Source organism: Peromyscus eremicus, chromosome 19, assembly GCF_949786415.1.
Source record: "Peromyscus eremicus chromosome 19, PerEre_H2_v1, whole genome shotgun sequence".
NCBI classification, from domain to species: Eukaryota; Metazoa; Chordata; class Mammalia; order Rodentia; family Cricetidae; genus Peromyscus; species Peromyscus eremicus.
The window spans coordinates 43,612,370-43,632,013 of NC_081435.1; the positions used below are offsets into that span (position 1 = coordinate 43,612,370).

The following is a 19,644-nucleotide window of genomic DNA, read 5'->3' on the forward strand; positions in this document are numbered from 1 at the left end:
GTTACACCATTCCACAAAGATACTTCTTGTTGACATCACATTCTTCATTCAAAGCTGTTGTATGACTTTACTTGGAAAGACATGAGCAAACACCTACTCATCCCAGACAGGACACTGGTGACAGATCAAACAGTTGGTTCTACCAAAAGTCCAACCTGCTAAACCAATGGGTTCATCATCGGGGTTCTTCACAGGAGTATAGGTAAAGGAGTTACAGTGAAGATTCAGAAGCAGTTGTAGCACTGAAAGGCCTACCCGAGCTTGGGTGCCGACTCATAGACGCTGCCTCTCTGGAGTTCCCTGCAGGGCTTGTAGGTAGCTCATCATGTCAGAGTCTCCTCTCGGAGCTGGGGAAGGGCTTCCTGAATCTCACTAGTTCCAGCTTTTCCAGACTTGTGTTGTGTACTAATAAGCCTCTCTCCCTCCCTTCCTCCAGGAGAGAATGTTTCAAGTCACACTTTGGTGCTAGTCATCAAATGCATTCAAATACACTTTATAGTGTCATTCAAGCACAAAATGTAAAACAAAATAACTTTGGTGTGAAGAAAAAAGAAAAAAAAAAAAAAAAAACTTGGGCATTGTCAGTCTTCAGAAAAGCCCAGGGCAAGAAAGCAGGAAGCAGAATCTGTTTTCATAGACCATTTTGTTTCTATTTAATTTGTGTCTGGTTGGGTAAATCAAGATGGCCACACTTGCCAGAGAAACGGGGAGTGGAAGGATTTGAAAAAAAAAAAAAGTCAAGTGCATATCTTGTGGCAAGCCTTGGTAAGGTATGCCACTAAGGGAACACTCCAAGGGCAACAGAGTTAGTACAAGAGGTTTATTGGGGGAGGGAAGGGGATAGGGAAAGAGCGAAAGGCTGTGGGGGACATGAGAGGCAGATAGACAGACAGAGAGAACAGGGAAGAGGAGCAAGAGACAAGAAAGGCAAGAGAGAGAGCGCTGTGCCTGGCGGACACTTTTAAGGGGTGCACATGTCCTTTAGCTGAAGGTGGAAAGGCATCCGAAACTGCAGGAACCAACATTCCCTTGGTTTGTTTTAAGAAGGTGAGGAAATAGGAAGAGGTAGCTCATGAGGTGGGGATAGGGGTGCCATGTTCTTTGGCTTGTTTTAAGAAGGTGAGGAAATAGGAAGAGGTAGCTCATGAGGTGGGGATAGGGGTGCCATGTTCTTTAGACTGCTTCCTGTTTTCTGGGGATATTGGCATCTGTAGGGGACCCAAGAAATCTAGGATCCTGGCCAAGTCCTGGGATAGCTGGCTGTTTCACTTGCTGTCCAGGCTCCAGGCTCTGAGGGACTGTCCAGCACTAGGAAAGTGCAGGCCTAGTTGAAGCAGTCTGTGAGGGTAGACCACCTGGAAGTACCCATTTTGAAGCTGTCCAGGATGCAGATTTTGAGGGGACACCTGGACCTGGCAGGATGCTGGCAGAAGATAAAGGTAAGGAGTTCGGAGGGAGGGGAGTCCCAAGACCAGGGAAAGGTGGAGGAGATTCCCACCCTCAGGAACAGGCAGTGGGTGGGGAAACGCTGTTGACTGACAGTACTTATCATTTGACCTGTGTGAGGTGGACCCAAGTCGACTCCCTGGAGCTTACAGGAATGTTTGTGAATTTACAAAAGGAAAATGTGACCCTCTCAGCCAGCTTCAATATGACAGAGTGAATACATGAACTGGTGGAGGCACCCAGAGTTCTAGGTTAATAGCTGGCCAGAATTAATTAATGTAAATTCAACAGTGAAGAAGAGATATGCTTCAGTGACTGCAGGGAAGTTGGACACTGGATCTCAGACGTGAGGGTGCAAGCCTGCTGATGAAAATGTCATGGATTTTTTTATAGTGAGTTTTCCTCAAAATGTAAATGAAAGAACACAAAGATAATGCTTCATTGTATAGGCCATTGCCTGGAATTTAGGAAGTGCCTTCTGGGTTATCATAACAATCTTTTGGAAATTTGGAATACTTAACTAATTTTATGAATTTGGACTCATAAACCATAGTAATCATACAACTCTCACATAGAAACGCCTTTATTGTTTTTGAAATAAAACTTACAAAATAGCTCTAGGTCCTCAAACAGTGTATAAGGAACACCCACATAAGAAGTTAAAAGCAAATGACCATGTAGCCTGTCTGGCAGGGCATCCTAAAGACACACTGGTTTTCCCCTTTTTGACTACCAGAATAGGCAAAGAATGGACCTCAAGAAATTAGAATTTCCCCCGGTAATCTTCTGCTGGGACAAGACAGGGCTGAAGCCCTGGGGTAACTGTGTCAGAGGAAGAACTGCCAGAAAATCTGAAACCTTATCTCTTTTTGTAGGAGAAGCTTGGAGCTGAGGCAGTGGTGGGCTTAGATGTGCGTAACTCTTGCTTTCTCTTTAAATCCTCATGTGAAGATCACCCCCTACATGATCAGTTTGGGGAGGTCTCTGGGATCTTTGGCCACATTAAAGAAATCTCTCCTTTCTGCTTTTCACAATTCGTTTGGCTCTTTTAATTGTTTTCTTAAGGATGGGTGGCCAAACCTGGCTTGTGGGATATGGGCTGTGACCTGTAAGTTTGGTAACAAATAGGAAATTTATTAGTAGTAGCTGTTTTATAAATACAGGGAGCTTTTAAAATAAAGGGCCAATTTGTTTGGCCAAATGACAAGATTTCATGCTGGTCCTTCCTAAACTACAAAAGCTTCTTTTTTGATAATTATGAGACTTTGGAAGTAATCCCAATTCTACACTTACCTAATTCTGGAATGGCTTTGGAAAATACCACAGTAAATGATCCAAGTTACACAAACCCAAAACGTTCTGCATTTAACCAGTTACACCATTAGGGTTCTCTCTTCATAAGAATTTTTCTTTTTTTTCTTTTTTTTTTTTGAGGGGGGAGGGGCAGAACTGAGCTCAGGGTCCAAGTTAAAGATAAATCAATAAAATCTCTATACTGGGATTTCCTGGTTGAGAGAAAATGTGAGGGAAAGTCAGGCTAGGGATCTTATTTCTTTTCTTCAGACAATTTTCCTTGGTATCTTCTAGGCTACTCCTTGCTTTTGCCCTTGCTTTAGGTCTTTGATTTTCTAGGTTCAGTGTGCTCAAACTCCCTCCTGTTTCTGCTGTCATGACTTTCTTCAAAGAACTGTTTTTCCTCTCACTTTCTATACCATCAGGCTGGTTATGGAACTGGATGGATATGAGGGTGTGCGTGTACATCCATGCACATACACCCCTGTTGGAAATTAGAACATGTTGAGTGGTAGAATTTGAGACCAAGTCACCAAGAGTGGGGAGGTCATGGCCATGCTGTCTAAGTAAGAGCTGCCGCTTATTGATAGGAAACCTAGATAGTGGGGGGATTTCTTGACTTTAAGTCACCCAGGGCTAATTGTAGAGTTCCCCATCACTTCCCAGCACCCCACCTCCCTGTCAGCCTCTTGACTACACTTACCTGTATACTACATGATGCTGCAGCATCTTTTTTTTTTTTTTTGGTTTTTCGAGACAGGGTTTCTCTGTGTAGCTTTGCCTCACTCTGTAGCCCAGGCTGGCCTCAAACTCACAGAGATCTGCCTGGCTCTGCCTCCCGAGTGCTGAGATTAAAGGCGTGCACCACCACCGCCCGGCGCTGTGGCATCTTTTAAAAAGTCATCTGAAATATTAATAGAAGTTTGAATTCAATAGTGCTTCTAACACCAATTGACATGGATTGGTCATGTCTAAAGGGCAAAGAGTTTACAAAGTTTGACCCTTAGAAGAAAAAAACAAAGGAAACGGAGTGAAACGTTAAGATGAGAGTAAGATAATGTTACCTGAGACTCTTATCCTCCAGCTTCAAAAAGTGAAGTCAGGCGACCCAGAGGAATCATTCGGTTTAGAGTTCAGAATTCCTCTAATCCCTTTGGCCGGTTAGAGGGACATGATCAGTCTGTGTGCATCTGTGAGTGATTGAAAGCAAACGGGAAGCGTTGCATGAGTTCCTGTCCCAGGAACATGCAGTGGGGATGGCTATTGTGAAAGTAAACATTGTAAATCATGGCTGACCCAAGCAGACGAAGAAACACAGACACATTACCAACATGTGGAAACCGACACTTTCGCAGACACAGAGTAATGAAGAAAAAGCTTGGAACAACTCATTACAAAAACCATGGTATTTCCACTATGATCCTCTATATTTAGTCTTAGAAAAGAAAGGTGTATTTAATTGTTGCTCTCTTGGGAATTCTCCTGCTCTGCTTCAATTTCTTAGCTTCCTTCACAGGACAGCTAGGAGATGACACAAAAGAAGTCTGATTATCTGGGGTAACTTTATAGCCATTTGAACAAATATTGCTGGCAGGTTGCATTGGTAAGGTTCCCATATGGGCTGTAATGGGCTGTGACTAAGTCAAAATAAAATTTATGTTAAGCAAGGGGTGTTACTCAAAAAGAAAAGAGTTATGGCAAGGCCAAGCTATTCGGCACTCACCCCCACTGCAGCAACCCATTAATACTGCAAGCTGGGTTTTTCTTTCTTCTCTGCATGCCCACCTTAATGACGCTTGCCCCACTTCCATGGGAACCAGGAAGGGGGAGGGAGACTCCCTGCTGGGAAGGCAATCAGACAGTTCAGGAAACTCTCAGAAATCCATCAGGATTTCGCGGAGCCAAGGGTTGAATGGAAACCTTTGCTCCAAGCCAAATGTGTTGAAATAGAAATAGCTTGAGCTCCACTCAAACATTGCTCTACGCTTCAGAGAGATAAATGCCACATGCTTTCTTCCCCCTCATCTGTGAATCCTGGGTTTTGTATAGATTCATACACACATACACAATTACATAGGGCATGAAAGCAAGACCATCTGGGCAATGGAATTGACTGGAGGGGGTGGGAAGAGGAAAAAGCAGGTGGGGGTGAATATGATCACAGTCACATATAGTTGTCTAAAAATGTTCTGTGTAGTCTATCATTATGTACAGCAAATAGAAACCAGTAAAATGTATAATAAAAGTCAACAAATCTGCTTCCATCAGTCACTGGATGAGGGTTCTATGATGACAGTTAGGGTATTCAGCCATCCGATCACCAGAGTAGGCACCCTCTGCTCAGGCACCCTCTCAACTATTGCCAGTAGTCTATGGTGGTTTCATGCTTGTGGATTCCTGGAAACCTCCCTAGCACTCTGTTTCTCCCTGTTTCCATGGTATCTTCATTTATCATGGTATCTCTTTCCTTGCTCTCCTACTCTGTTCCTGTTCCAGCTCGAACCTCCCACTCCCCTAAGCTCTCATTCCCCATCTCTTGCCCTCCATTACCCCTCCCACCCCCAGTTTGCTCCCTGTGATGGAAGCAGATGCTGAGATCCATGGCCGGGTCCCAGGCAGAGCCCCAGGAGTCCAATCAATGAGAGAGAGAGGAGGGATTCTAAGAGCAAGGGATATTGAGACTATGATTGGAAAAAGTACAGAGACAACTAGCCAAACCAGTGAAAACACATGAACTGTGGACCAATAGCTGAGGAGCCCCCATGGAACTGGACCAGGCCCTCTGGATAAGCGAGACAGTTGTTTAGCTTGAACTGTATAGGGGGCCCCCAGGCAGTGGGATCGGGACCTGTCCCTAGTATATGAGCCAGGGTTTTGGAACCTAGGGCCTATGGTAAGACACTTTGCACAGCCTTGGTGCGGGGAGGAGGGGCCTTGACCTGCCTCAACTGAATGTGTCAGGCTCTGCTGACTCCCCATGGGAGACCTTGCCTTGGAGGAGGTGGGAATGGAAGGTGGGTTGGGGGGGGAAGGCTGTGGGATGGAAGGAGGGAGGACAGGTTGGTATGTAAAATGAATAGAAAATCTCTTAATAAAAACAAAAACAAAAACAAAAAAATGCTGTGGGCTGCAGGAATACATCTTAAGAACTCAGCTGGTTATGGCAAAGTCACTACCTGAAGGGATCAGGGAATTCTTCCAGAGGAAGTCAAATTTCAAGGAGATTTTGGTGTTATTTGGCTTATTATATATCAGCTGTCTTCTGTTATGAAAATCATGTGTGCCTTCATAGTTTTCCCAAATGACTTTTCCCTAAGAAGGACTAACAGTGTGGACTGATCACTCTCTGGACATACACATTCCAGGTATTTGGAGAACAGCCTCGGGAAAGGCTTCCTCTGGAATCAGATATCTCCCTTGGCCACTTTCAAGGACTAGCAGTAATAACAGTCCATATGCAAGTCTCCTGATTTAAGGTAAATTCCACAAGGAGACACTGCCTAGGTCAGGTGGATGTTAAGTAATAGCTTTACACAATTTAACTCAGTCCCTCCTTTCTTACAGACTTATTAACTTTATAAACCTTTAACTCCTTACCTAACCACTTCTAGGAATATTTAGATAACCTGTGCGCTAACAGCTATGCTCAGCCAGAAACCCAGTTCAAGCCTCCCTGTAATTTTCATCATTGGCAGCAACTGGCCAGGTTCATCCCCAGAAGGAGGAAAGTACCTTATCAGAGATACCTCTGTACTCTCTAAGAACAGACTTAAACATCCGGGCTACCTGTTTGAGAAGGCCTGGTGGATGTACCAATTAAGCTTTACTTCCTTCTTTCCCAAACCTTACCTCTTGTTCCAGATTTCCCTTTAACTATCACCAGAAGCATCTACCTGTACACAGGTTGCCTAGCAACTGAGCACACTTTCCCCCACCCTGCAGAAAAACAGCAGATAGCTTGGACAGATAGGAGCTATAGGAAAAAAGAAGACAGTTTTATTTTCTCCCATTGACCTAGCAACTTATAGATTCTTAACATTTTCTACCAATCACGTTTAAGATTATAGTTGAGTACATAAGAGCCCTCTTTTTAGATATTACCTGAATTTAGCCTTTAGTTAATTCATTTCCCCATTGGTTACTTCCCTTTAGGTTTGCAAATGATAATTAATGGTTATTGCCCCTCTATGTGATTCTTATCACCCCTCTGTTTGACCCTGGAAGCCTGGCTTTGCACTGCCAAGGATTACTGCTTGTAAGTGTATATATACCAGGACTTCCAGGGTACATGGAGGATAGAGAGATGGAGAACGGGGAGGAATAAGGAGAATTTTGACCAGAGAGTACGTGTGGACGAGATGGAAGATGAGGAAGAGTCAGATGGGGAAGTACTAGCTGGGTAAGAACAAGATGAAAAGGACCTAGATGAGGCAGAATTAAGACGAGAGAATTAAGATAGCACTCAGAGGGAACAGTAAATAAATATAGAGAGAAATTAGACAAGAAAGGACCTAGGCACAAGAACAGAACTGAAGCTGTGTATACAGGATGTTATGCCAGAGGAATTAAAGCAAGTGGACTATAGAGCTCGGTGTGCTGAGATTCTATTTCCTGAAAATAGTCCTCTGTTAGTAGTTCTCTCTCCTGAGCCCCTGGGATGTATAACATTAAGGCTAGTCCATCTAATATTATACAAGAACAAAACAAAAAGAAAGTCAACAAGTACAATTACAAAACACATAATAAAACAGTTTCACTGGAGCAGACAGAGAATGCCAGGCATGGAGAAGAAGAGAGAAGGGCAGAAAGAGAGAGAGAGATGAAAGCAAGACTCTTTAACACTTTAACAACAACAGGTTAATCCAGGAGTAGGATGACCAACGAAAAGCAATAATACAATAAAGGCGAAGTTAGACCTTTGGAATTCGACTTACTAGGTCTAAATAATAGATTAACTTTCATTTATTTTGCTATTGTCTTACGGACATGCCTCTTTCTAAACCACCACAGACACTCTTAACTAACTTTATTTTTCTTATGTCCTTTTTGTTTGTTTGTTTGTTTGTTTGTTTTGAGACAGCCCTGGCTGGCCTGGAACTCACTCTGTAGACCAGGCTGGCCTGGAACTCACAGAGATCCTCCTACCACTGCCTCCTGAGGCCTGGGATTAAAGACATGTGCTGCCACTGGCTGATCCTATGTTCTTACAAAAAGACAAATTCTAAGTTTTACTCCATGTCTACTGGTATTGTTATTATTCTTTTTTATGATTGATTGCAAAAACGTTTTTGTTTGGGGGCAAAAATTGGGTCATTTTCAACTTTGGTCTTAGTGATATTCAAGAACTGTTTCTATTCTCATCTCTGTTAAGTAGTAAGTGTGAGCACAGTACTATTACCAGCTTATATTTTAGATTATTATGTGAATATTATTAACATATTTCTGGAAGAATGCTGGTATTCTAACATAAAGTCAAAACCATGATAAGTAAGTGAATATTTTAACTATTTCAAAGAAAAGTTTTCAAAATGAGCACCAGTAGACCAACCTTAAGGAACACGTGGGAATGCTCAAAGTACTCTGAAATGTTTTATAGCTTTTCTTAAGCAGCTTCCATAGCCCTGTCAGATCAGTGAATGAAAGGACACATTGCATTCATGATTTTATCCCATCCAAGAGCCTTTGAAATTGTATTGCATGGGAATCTAAAATGCTAGACTTGTTCACGGTGGAGCTCAAAAGTGAAGGCATACTCATTCACACTCCTTGGACTTCTGCAAATGTAATGAGAGCAGCTTTGGAAACTCTTTGCACTACAACTATAATTACAAGAGGAAAAAATCTGCAATTTAATATAGCTCAAGATTGCACATCTGCTTGGAGACATCTGCCTACTAGCTGTGGCATATTTCTACTTATGAATTAGAAGTTGTATTTAGAGAAAAACAATCTGATATCTGACAGAAGTTTGCCTTGCCTTTAAGAGAAAGTATAACCAAGCAACCCTATCCTTGATGTACAGGCTAACCAGTGCTGTATTTTTGAGCTCACATCTGCAACTAATAATTTCCTTCTTCTATTGTCCCCTCTGTCCTTTTGCCTTCCCCCAGCAATGCTTTGCCTGGTTTGCAGTTCTTTGATGAGATTACCTACAACCATCATTCATTAGTGTCTGTCTGTGGCTCTACTGAACTTCTCTGTACCAGGGAGAAGTAGTGCTCTCCTATCACTGCCATAGTGGCAAGATTACTCCTCCTGATAAGTATGCAAAGCAATCTAGCAAGCCCAAGAATCTTAAGTTTTGTTGTTTTAGTAAATGGCAAGTATTACCTATTATGGACAGAAGTACCTTCAAGTGCAATTGTTAGGAATGCCTGCACGAGTTCATAGTAATGATGTATTTCACAGCTACTTCCTTCCTATTGAAATACTCATACTGGGAGAAAGAGGAAAGCTCAGAAGACCAGATCCACTGAAACTCAGCTCAGGAAGCTCCGAGAGTTACAGTCACAGGCCCCATCCCAAGTATACAAAAGTAACAGTCTACAGGGAGAGTCATGGAGCTGACTGTAGGTTGAACAAGGAGCATGAGGGATGTGACCTTCCTGAGCTGTGGTCCATGTTTGGGTGGGCTCTTCAGAGCTACAGCCTTTGACTTACTCATGGTCCTATATGTAACCCTTCACCCACGTTCCTCTAAGTGCATGAGGCATGTCCTCTACTGTGTCAGGTAGAGGACTAGAGTATGGACATCAACTAGACATCAGCATGGCTAATGATTAGACTATGTCTGATCAGGCAATCAGGTGAAAGTTTGGGTGATAAAAGCTTGAGAGGTAAGTAAGTATAACAGAAGAATGGAAGGGCCTCGGTATGGAGGAGTATTTCAGTGGTTATAGGAGTATATGTAGAGATTACTCTCAAGTGACCACTTAGTTAAATGGCATCACAAGGCATCAAAAGGAAAGAGAAGGTGGTTTGTCTATATATTGATAGTAGAGAGGGGGAAGGAGAGAGGGGGAGAGAGAGAAGGAAGAAAAAGAGAGAAAGGAGAGAGAGAGGAAGGGAAGGAGGGAGGGGGAGGGAGGGAGATAGAGACTAGATCATCCTCATATCTCATATGCCATTCTTCAGACGTTATATATCATTTATTTACTTATTTATTCATTAATTTATTTACTTATTCATTTATTTATTTTGATATCAAGTCTCTTATTGGGCTGGCACTTGCTTAGACACTTAGACTGGTTAACTAGTAAATGCCAGGGACCCACCTGGCCCTGCTTCGCTAGCACTGGGACTATTGTATCTACTATATTTTAGCATGTCAAGAGTTATCAAACTCTACCCCATAGCTTGTGGCATGTTGAAATCTGCTGCTGTCTCCCGGCATTTACAGTTAGCCTCTGGTTCAGCTGTGATGCATTGCACTATAGTGGCCTCTAATGTTACTCTCTCACTCACTCACAGTCTATACATACCGAGTGCTAATCATCCTATTGAAACTATTGCTAATCATCCCATTGAAACTGTGTGCTTTGCCTCATTCCACAGGAAATTTTTTTGTGGGAACCCAAGATTCAAATAGTGTACTGTGGTTTGAATGTGTACCCCCAAATTTGTAAGTTGGCGATTCATCCTCAGTATACCAGTTCTGAGAGATGGGACCTTAGACCGCTACCATGCTCTGAGAACTCTGCTCTCATCAGTGGCTTAATGGCCTTATCATGGAATGAGCTGGCAATCTCTGTACTGCATTCATCACAGAATTGCTCAGTCCTTTCTTGTTCTCTTGCTATGTAACACTTTCTGTTTGTTATTATGTAATACTCAAGCCCACAATCCTGGGCTTCTCCACCTCGAGGACCAGTATATTCCAGTGGAGAAACACAAAACAGATGGGCTGAAAATGATGCTATAATCCAGTGGTTCTCAACCTTCCTAATGCTGCGACCCTTTATTTTATTTTAATTAATTAATTAATTTTTTGTTTTGTTTTGTTTTTTTGTTTTTCAAGACAGGGTTTCTCTGTGTAGCTTTGGAGCCTGTCTTGGATCTCACTTTGTAGCCCAGGCTGGCCTCGAATTCACAGAGATCTGCCTGGCTCTGCCTCCTGAGTGCTGGGATTAAAGGTGTGCACCACCACTGCCTGGTGCTTCTATCCTTTAATACAGTGCCTCATGTTGTGGTGACCCCGCCAACCATAAAATTATTTTCATTGCTACTTCATAACTGTAATTTTTTTACTGTTATGGATCACAATGAAAATATTTGATATTTAAGATATCTGATATGTGACTCCTGTGAAAGGGTCATTCATCTCCCAAAGGGGTCATGACCCACATGTTGAGAACCACTATTATAGTCTGTCATCATTTCTCACGTCTCTCTTTGCCTTTCCTACCTTTCAGTGAAATGAGTGAAAGAAAAAGACGTAGTCTCAATTTCCTAATTAGTATTGTTACTGGGGATTTAGAAAGGCTAGGGGACATACAGATTATATGGATTAAAAAAAATGAACAAACAAGAACAGGGCTTCCCCCGTTTCTGAAAATTAAAGGGTTGCTCTGTTGCACAAGACAAACACAGATCAGCAACTATTTTTTTCTGCTTTTTTGTTTTGTTTTTGTCCCCCCCCCCTTAACCTGTCTCTAACAGTTTCATGGTTAGTAAAAATGCCCCCAGTCTTCAGGAAAATGGATATTCTCTTTCTTAGTTTTGATTTTATTGTACTGTGTCTCTTCCTCTGTCTTTTGTATCTTAGCGGGAAATCAGAAATGGAGAGGCGTTAAGGATGGACGGCAGGATGCCACTTAGTATGAAATGATCTACGTTGTGTTTTTAATCATTAGGCCTTGTGATTATCTTTCATTTCAATCATTGGAACAGTCTATTAACTACCTCCATCCCTATCTGCCTCCCATTCCCATTCCACAACTCTGGTACCAGGCCAATTCCTAACTGTATTGATAATACAACCACCTATTGCTTTCCTATGCAACAAGGACAGAAACCATCTATGTCTTTAAACTGATGTGGAAAAAGAGCCCCAAACTGCCCAAATATGTTTATAGTTTTACTTAGAAAATTGTTCCCCCACTGTTCACTCATATAGTTCTCATTTTGATATGATCAGACACTTAGATAATATCCAGATACTTGAGATATTTTTACCCTTCTGGGTTTTCTTCAAGTTGTTCTCTGTTTTGAAGGTCCTTAGACATTTTCTTCATTTAGAAAATTGCTATCTACCCTTCATGATTCATCTCAAGTATCGTTTCAAAATTATAAAGCTGTAAGAAGGATGTAATATTTTTCTGAATTTATTTTATGGACAATCCCTAGTCAGATCTTGTGAGACTCCTTTTCCCCAGCCAAGCCTTGTGGGACACATTTTATAGAATTAATTTGTGGCGAATACTAGGCTAAGTTATGGGGTTACCATTACTGTGCTAGAGGGGCAGGAAGGCTTAAGCAGAGGCCAAAGTCAAGACTGCAAAATAAGGGGGCAGGGGGGGGATGTAGGCTGAGGAGATAATTGACAGACACACTAAACAGAGGAACCATGGCACTCAGATTTTATCTTGATTAGTGTGGCACATAAAATTATTTAAGAATTGTTGAATGTCAGAGTCTGTCATCTTGAGTAGGGGGAGTGTTGTGGGCTGAGCTGGGGCCGCAGGGGAAGGGGAGTCCAGATTGAAAGATGCAGACCACCAAGGCACTGCTTATTTCTCCAGTTCTGATCCACACCTGTAGCCCGGATCTAATCTGCCTGTGTCTGCCTCCCTCCTATGTAGACCAGAGGCCCTCACTAAACAGACTTCCTGCAGCAGCTCCCCTCGCCAGGTGGCCAGATGGGTGTTCCAGACCTCTGTTGTTTCCCGGGACATTGACACAACAGCCAAGATCTTTGAAGTTTACTGGCGTGCAGTTGGTGTGCCTGGATCAGGGGCTGGCACTGGAATGGTGTTTGGTTATTGGCTATGCCAGGAACCAGTCTGTAGAGCGGCAGCTCTTCTTTTATGCCATTCTGGACTTTGCCCTGTCTGAGGCCATGGGGCTCTTTCCTTTGATGGTCGCCTTCCTCATGGCTCTTAGCCATGTGAGGCTCCCTGGGGTCACCCAGCCATCCCTGCTACTTTGACTTCAGGTCAGTCCTGGTGCTGGAGTATGCTAAGTTTTGCTGCTAGACACAATATTTTTCCTTTTAAAAATTGCTGAATGCCAGTTTGAGCTTATTCTATTTTCTGCACAGAAGACAGTTCTCCTTAGTTACCTCTTCCTGTAGGTTGTTCTGGCCCTCTAAAAGTTCTGTTCAGGCCTCGTTTTGATAACTCTTGTCCAGTTCATGACGACCAGGTGCTATTTCAGTACATGATCACTTGATGTTCCACAGTCAAGCACTGTGTCACTAATAAAGCCTTGTAGCAGGCCAGAAGCGATTTCTCAAACGTCATGCCAGCATCTATTGCAAATGTCGCGACCTTGTTCCAGATACACAGGGCATGTGTCATTATTCTACTCCTGGGGCTTGGCAAAAGTACCTCAAGCCATCTTGTTCCAGCACTGATGAAACCTTATTTTGTCTTAAGAAACCAGTGGACATTTGCGCCTACGTCTCGTGCTAATATCCATAGATATTTTTGCAGATTTCCACTTCCTTCCTATACAGTTAACTGAGAAAACGAAGGTATGTCTCTTTCAAAAAAGACTAAGGAGAACTCCAGTGTTCAGCTGCTAAGATATCAGGTTTCTTTTTCTGACATTGTCTGAAAAAAAACAGCTCGAGTTATAAATTACATGAGAAATTTTTGATTTAGATAAGAAACATTGACCTTTGGACCATCCATCCCTACTATTTTCAGAGGATTTAATCTGGGTTATAATATACCATCTACCCAATAGTTTGTCTTTAAGAATGCATCTCTATAATATTTTACAACAAGATCCTTTTGCAGTAAATACAACTATTGTATTGTACAATATACATACCTGACTCCCTGCATCTAAGCATTGCCACACTGTTTTGGATTCTTATCTGTTCTATGATGGACTTTCCTCCTGTCAGCCTTGTAGAACAGAAAAGAGCCACCGCTGAGCTTTGTAATGTCATTTGAGCTTTTCTGACAAGCTCATTCATGATGGCCACTCCATGAAACATCACTTGGGGCACCATCCAGACTTATGAGTCAATTCTAGCACGACTGTCTTTGAGGTTTTCAATTCCTTTCTGTCCTAGCTACTAAAAGGATTCTGACACTTCAGTGACTCTTGATGAAGGCCATCTTTCCCCCATGCTTTCAGGAGTAGTTCTAGTTGCTAGTTCAATAATTTCCCAGGGTCTTTCCCAGAATATTAAATCCTCTCTATTTCAAGGGAATGTTCTCATATCAATTATCTTGTATCCAATTTTATGACTTGGCATAGGAATCAAGGACTCAGAATCTAGTCCTTTCAAACACACTGTAGCTAGTTCTTACAGCTCCCCTTGATGGACAGCCTCTTTCTTTCCTATGGGGTTCACATGACCCTAGCTGGATTAAATACTGATTCAACCCATGTTATATGTTTATTGGAGGTGGAGGGACCTTAAATTTGACATTCTAAGTGAGTAGCGGGGTCATTACTAGGAACTATTCTTCCTTAAGAGCCACGACTGTGAGAATGACTCTTCTGGCTCTGGTTGACCAGTTAGCTAAGGATGTATCTCTAAAGAGCCATCTTCCAGATGTTTCCTGTAGATCATTTGAAGTTTCAGCCTCATCTATATATTCAAGGCTGATCTGTCCAGTTTTGGCTCCCTTATATTCTCCTAAATGCTCTTCCTTAGGCAACTCCTATTCAATCTCCTGAGTGCCCATCGCTCCTTCGGAGTGTGTTTCTCAGGGAATCTAAGCTAAGAAATCATGTACCTTCCAGTTGTCCTCTTATTTATTTGTGCACCACATATCCCTCTCCAAATTGTAGAAATAACATTGAAATTCATTTCAGGTGGTAATGCTGTACTGTCAGAGGCCATGGAGAAAACTGAATGAACACATGCGTTACATCTTCACAATGAAAAGAGGTGTTTGATGTTTGAAGAGGGAATGCCACCAGCAGGGTATGGTCATTTACAACAGAAGAGGGTGGCAGTCCAGAGGAGTGTGGTGGAGGAGCTAACAAAAGAGAGACATGGGACGAAAACTGGCATCAAAATGTTGATGTACAAGAACAACAGCTGAAGGGCTGAGGATGCAACAGGAAGCCTGGTTAAAAGAGCAGCACCCCAGAAGTCCCATGGTGGCAGCACGTTAGGAGACTGTCTCTCAGAAGGGCTTTTAGGTGACTCAGTGTAGAGCGTTCAGCCTTGGTGAGAACTGACAGAACACCTGGTGCTCTCTGCTCTTGGCTGAGCTGCATCATGCCTCATTAATGGTGGATCTATTCTCTTTCTTCCCTCAGCACAACATTAAAAACTGGAGATGAAAGCGTGCCATTCTAAAACATATTTGGCTCAAAGAAAAAGATGCTACCCGGGACTACAAAAGATCTCTCTTTAATGAAACTTTAATTAAACTTCGCTTTAATTTGGATCACAATGAAGAAAATAGGGAACTTTTCATGTTGCCTCAAGTGGAGAGTGCTGATGTCCCCCAGGAATAAAATGTTGCCTTTAAGTGTCTCTCAATTCTTTGCAAGTTTCAGTCCTACTGAAAGTCCACTGCAACAGCATAATCAATTGTTTGTTATTTCCTTTACAGATTAATATGTCTTTCGGACAGTTACATTAAAAATGTGTTTCTTGTGGGTGTGCCCGCTGAGATGTTAATAAGAGCAGGGATAACTAGGAGAACAAAGCCCAGGGGCATAAAAATTCAAATAGGTTCCAACTCTTTACTTACAGTTAACATAATTATATCTGGTGTCAAGAAGGCACCAGATGGGAGCATAGAAGAAACAGGAAATGACACTCTTCTGAAAAGTTCTTATGTGACAAACATCTCAAAACATCTACAAAGTCCATACCTGAAAACAAGACTCAACTATAGCATGTTGTGTTTGGACTCTGGCCTGTTTCAGAAAGTGCATGTTGCCGATAGCCATGTGTTACCTCTTCAACATGCAGAGGTCCATATGTCTCAGATTTGCCTTTGACCACAGACATTTGCCAAGAACAGAAATGTGTCCTCATCTATAGAGAGTAGAAGAAAGTTAGGTAAGTTCTGAAAAAGAACTCAACTGCATCATGTGTACTGAAGACAATGTTGGGTGTGTTACCTACAGATTGGAAAAGGAAGATGCACCCTACCCTTGACCACTGAAACATATTGTTAGCTGGCATTGTATTAAATAGAGCTTTCTAAAGCAGCAGGATCAACATGTATATATATATATATATATATATATATATATATATATATATACACACACACACATATATATACATACATATATACATATATGTGTATATATATATATTGCAAATGGTGATTTATTATATTGGCTTATAGGTCAAAGGGTGAGTATTCCAAAGGTGGATGTCTGCATACCATAAAGATAGAGGACCCAGGAACTATCTTGTCCTTCCAGATGTCTGGATGTGTCAGCCGGCCAATCCCGCATTGAAACCCGAGACATTTCCTGGAGAGTCACTGAGACTGAATCCACACAGGAAGTCTGAAGACGCTGGACTCTGATGGCAACAGCAGCTGTTAGATAGACCTTCTTACACAGAGGATGTAAGTGCAGCCAACCTCGCAATGGTTCTCCCTCAGAACTCTTCAAATGTGGCCAACCATTAGATGGTGTTGCCCACTGTGTGGGAAGGTCTTTCTCCCTAAACTAATACCCTGGCAACACCCTCACCAATACCCATCAAAAGCACATTTTATCCCCAAATACATTTCAAATCTATTTTTGTAGCAGTAGGACAAAACCCAGGAATAGATTGCCTTCTAACTCAGCTTAAGAATCTGTATTTAAGAATTCTTGTGCCAAATCCCGTTTCCTAGGTCTGTTGATAATGTTTTCATAGGAACACAGCCATGCTTGCAATTTATGTTTTGCCTATGGGTGGTTGCACACAACAAAGGCAGGACAGTGCAACTGTCACAGAGTACAGCTCACAAAGCACATTTGTTACTGGGCAGCTATTATATCCATTATACGTAGTGATGGGTTTCATAAAGGCATTTTCATACAAGTATATATTATCTGCTTCTTATAAAACAAACACATAAACCCTTGCTGAAAGGGAAGTAGCTAACATCTGAAAACAGATTCTATTATCTGTCTAGGGCCAAGTATCAGTAGCAAAATTATGTACTAGCCAGAGGAATCATTCTGAGCTTTGGGTACACGTTACTTACACTTTCACTTTCATTTATGAAAGACTCTGATCAGAGTAATTACTTTAAATAATGCATAATTCATATTGGTTTAGTTGTAACATAAACATGTAAGTGTATATACATATATATATGTATATTTAAAATTTGTATTTTGATTTGTGAACATCACCATACTGCTACCATGTTAATAACATCTACACATTCTATTAAGTCCCTGATGGCAGCATATTATTCTTCTAGGCCCTAAGTAATCTGTGAGCTTCAGTAGAGTGAGCAGTGGGCTTCTGAGGAGGAAAGAGAAATTTCTCAAAGAACACATTGTAAAGTAAAATCATAATCAAGAACCTCCTCTGGATGCTCTGGGCTGTTCTCTTAGACCTGCCTACCTACAATCTCACTTGGAATGTCCCATGTTGTTCTCTTTTTGACAGTAGGGTGAATCTGTGCCTGGGCTACCGATCTACAGCCATTGCATGTGGATTGGCAGACACTGAGACATCACGTGTGCTGTAGAGTGTGAATACCTCAGTCCTTAAGGATGCTATACCTTACGAAGGCCTAGAATAAGTAAGGTGCCAGTTAATGAAGAGAGTCTGCTGCATTCTCCCTCTGTCATGATATCTTTCCACATGCATGGGCTAAGCAACCATGGACTAAAGTCTCTGAAATTGTGAGTCAAAATACCCCCTTCTTTCTTTAGGTGGCTTCTGTCAGATATTTCTCTCATGTGACTGGAAAAGAAATTCATATGTTGCCTTTTATATGATAATATTTTGAGGCACAAACATATGTGTGAATCTCAGACCTTAACAGTGGGAATCATACTAGGAAAATGGAAACCAAAAGAAGTGACTTAGTTCTCATCTGATATTTGGGGGTCTAGAGAGGGACTAGATGCAGCCTTCACCTCCTAGAGAGCAAGGGCACACACGACACTCTCTTCTCCTTTCAGGACTTGAGTCCACTTTTCACAAAAGGAAGAAGAGTGAGATGAATGAGGTCACTAAACATAAACCATGGAAAATCTCTTAATATTCAGAAATGATCAAGTTTAAATACATTTTTAAAATGTAGGAGATAGCCTGGATTGACAAATGTCCATATTCTATCATCAGCTGAAATGATTTCAAGAGCTAAATTAGAGAAAATTTAAAGGACATATTTTTGTACACATGTGTGTGACTGAGCAATCCAAGGTAGCCCACAAATGATCTGACAAGCCTTTACTCCCTACTTTTGTACTTTGGTCACGCAATGTGACTTGTTCTGATGACGAACTTAAAGGTGGCTAGATCTGAAAGCAAAGGGTACTCTGGTAAGAAAGTATTGATTGAGACATGGGAGTCATAGATGTATCCCCCATCTGGAAAGGTCTTGGGTTTCTTGACTTCAAAATGCTCTTCACCACACAGAGAAGGAAGCTTAAGCCTCCAAGAGGCTTCAGCCTTGCCCTTTTCAAAGCTGTAAATACCACATAGCAGTTGATTAGAAAAGGAATTTGAAAATATTTTCCTAATGATAACCAATGTATTATACTAGTAGACAAGAAAAATAGTGAAGTGCCTTTCTCCCATCTGACAGATTTGTACTTAATACCATAGAGACATTAATTGAATTTTGTTTTAGCTGTTTCTACTGATCCCACACTATGTCTGATGGAATATAACCACATGAAAATAGTAAAAGCATTTTTTAAAAATTGCTGTTATACCAGTACTAAGCTGGGAAAAAAGAAGAAGAAAAAAAGAAGGAAAAGAAAAAGATTATCCATGAATCTTGAACAAGTTTTCCCCGTTTCCTTCTTCCCCTGATCCCACACCGATCTCTAATTTTTTCTTCAAGCGATAAGATATATCCAAGATGGAATTTATTGCTAACTTAATCAATATAGTGACAGAAAACTATTATTTCCCACTGAAAGGAATGTTGAACCTTCTATATCTTTTTAAAAGTACATTTTTAATTTTTGAAATTAAAACAAATTTCCTTTCTCAGACCTCCCCATGCACCCCTCTTGCTCTCTCTCAAATCCGTTGCCTTATTTCTTTATGTATATAAATATACATATAAGTACAAATTATATATACCTAAATGTATATATACAACCTATTCACTTCATATATTGTTACTTGTTTGTATATGACTTCAGGGCTAAGCATTTGGTATTGGATAAACAGGTTGGGGCAAGAGCAATAGCCTACAATGTTTTGGAAGTCCCAGACAACCCTGACCAACAACTGAAAAAGGAGCTTTTCATGCCTGGTATTAGAATATTTGTTTAATAGTCTGTGGATCTTGAAGGTAGCATTGTCATCCCAGTTGATAATTTTTCATTTAAATATATACATATATATTATATATGTGAATTTATTATTTATTTATTTCATTTAATTAATTAAATAATATAAATGGAATAAACAAATTAATATTGATTCATTTAACATGTATATAAATGAAAAAATATATTGTTATATGTATTATATATAATCTTAGTTGAATGGTTAATAGTATGGTTCCTTATAACTTTTTCATACATATTTACTGTAATTTATCCTTTTCTCCTACAGTA

The 19,644-nt window shown here is 41.1% G+C and overlaps 1 pseudogene; it reads left to right on the forward strand.

Annotated features, from left to right (window-relative positions):
* Positions 1-12,445: 12,445 nt before the first annotated feature.
* Positions 12,446-12,886, forward strand: LOC131895621 (ATP synthase F(0) complex subunit C1, mitochondrial-like; annotated as a pseudogene).
* Positions 12,887-19,644: the final 6,758 nt, after the last annotated feature.